A 2,500-nucleotide genomic window follows, 5' to 3' on the forward strand; every position below is an offset into this window, starting at 1 on the left:
TTGTAACTGCTTGTCCCAAGACTTCATTACCAACTAACTGATATATGTTCTTAATATCACATCATTCTTCATTAATTGTCTGCTCTTCGTCTTTAAAGTCTCTAAGATTGCAAATCGATTCTTACATTCAATTGCAAATGTTTCTCTGTGCTCTTCTTCTAGAAGCTTAGTTGTATCAAACCTTGTTATTCTACCTACCATTCTGTTGGGTGCTTTTAGTTTTAATTTCAGTGTGACAATGACGAGCTGGAGATCACTACCGATATCCGCACCTATATAGCTTCTTACATTTCTGAGTCCTCCTCTCTTTATTAATAGCAATGTGATCTATTTGATTTTCGTAATTGCCACATTGTGAAGTCCATGTATATCTATGGATGAACTTATGCTGAAAAAGAGTACCTCCAATGACAAGATTGTTAGCAGAACTGAAACTTATGAAATGTGCCCCATTTTCATTTGCAACTTGGCGAAGACCCTCGACATCCATCACATTCTCTATCCCTTGATTATTCCTTTCTACTTTAGCATTGAAGTCGCCAATCACAATTTTCATTTCCCTCTCTTGAGATCTTATCTATTCTACTCTGCAGTTCTTCATAGTATTTATCTTTCCTTTCTTTGGGGGAGTTATATGTTGGTGCATAGCGAACTATACTCATATTGCACTGCTTTGATTTAAACTTTGCTAATAACAATCTACTATTTACAGCTCTCCACTCAATTAATGCCTTTTCTGCTCTTGGTATCATCATTATTCCTACCCCTTCTCTTCCAACTCCACCTGTTCTTACTGAATATATATATATATATATATATATATATATATATATATATATATGCATATATATATATATATATATATATATATATATATATATATATATATATATATATATATTGGCTTGGTCTAGGGTTTCCTTACCAACACCCTTACAACGTGTTATACTAAGAGGGCCAAGATATCCAAACTATATTTCATAAATTCACACTCCACATGCGGTAACTTCCCAGCCTGATTCATGGTTCTAACATCCCAGTTAATAATTTTCAACATATCTTTGATATGTATAAACCGGGAGATTCTTAGCACCCCGCTACGCCTGGGACCAGGGGTCCATTCTGTCATCTTCTCTCTCCATTGACTGACTAAATCCATAGAGGATAGCCAGTTCCTTGTGATGCGCAGTGCCTATATAACTAAGGCAAGTGACCCCTGTGGGTCCATACTAATTCTAGTAAGATCAACCGCCAGACATCAGGAGTAAAAGCTGAAGAGACAGTTTGTCCATCGCCTTAAACCCAGTCTGTCACCCTGCTGCCTGCGACTTCATCGAGATATAGGGGGGCATTTCCTCCGCAGCCAAAGCTTTCTTTACTCCACCAGATTGCTTATCCGGTTATGGGAGTGTTAAGTTGGCAAACCTTGATTGCTAAGATATACCGCCTAGCACAGTACATATATATTTTTATATACAGCATAAAGTATATATATATATATATATATATATATATATATATATATGTATGTATATATATATTATATGTATATATATGCATATATATACACTATATATGTAATATATGTATATTTACATATATATATATATATATATATATATATATATATATATATATATATATATATATATATATATATATATATACTGTATACATAGAGGATAAATTTTGCACATTTAGATGTGTTTTCCATATTCAAATAAGCCTTATATTTTGATACCTTAATGTTTGGATTCTCTCTTATACCTCAGGTTCAGAGACCCAAGGGGGAACCAACTTGAAGACAATAGCTTCTTGCCAGGTGGGGAATCGAACCCAGGTCCAGGAAACTGTCCTGACAGTGACATAGTACCTATATATGTATGTATGTATATATATATATATACATATATATATATATATATATATATATATATATATATATACACACACACATATACGTAGTAGGTTGACCAGGCTACCTGCCACCCGTTGAGGTACTACCGCTAGACTTATCGAATCTTTGACTGGCCAGACAGTACTTTATTGTGTTCATCTCTCTGGTTATGGCTCATTATTTTCTTTGCTTACACATACACCGAATAGTCTGGCGTATTCTTTACACTTCTCTTCTGTCCTCATACACCTGACATCACTGAGATTACCAAGCAATTATTCTTTGCTCAAGGGTTTATTTATTGCACTGTAATTGTTCAGGGGCTACTTTCCTCTTGGTAAGGGTAGAAGAGACACTTTAGACTCCTCCACTGTCGTGGGTAAGAGCTCCCTTGCTTGATGGTACACTCGGGCACACTGCTCTTTCTCATTTCTCTTCCTCTTTTTTTTTGGGGGGGGGAGGTTTTTATAGTTTATATATGAAAGATCTGATTTAATGTTGTTACTATTCTAAAAAAAAAAAAAAAAAGAATATTTTGATTTTTCTTTGCTACTCTTTAAGTTGACTTTTTTCCATTTTCCTTTCCTCACTGGGCTATTTGTC

The 2,500-nt window shown here is 34.6% G+C and overlaps 1 protein-coding gene across 2 annotated transcripts in view; it reads right to left on the reverse strand.

The window, feature by feature from the left end:
* Positions 1-2,500, reverse strand: part of LOC137632247 (alkylglycerol monooxygenase-like) — a 48,021-nt gene that overhangs the window by 19,772 nt on the left and 25,749 nt on the right. The gene's annotated exons all lie outside the window — the stretch shown is intronic.

The sequence above is a fragment of the Palaemon carinicauda genome, chromosome 41 (assembly GCF_036898095.1).
Source record: "Palaemon carinicauda isolate YSFRI2023 chromosome 41, ASM3689809v2, whole genome shotgun sequence".
NCBI lineage: Eukaryota > Metazoa > Arthropoda > Malacostraca > Decapoda > Palaemonidae > Palaemon > Palaemon carinicauda.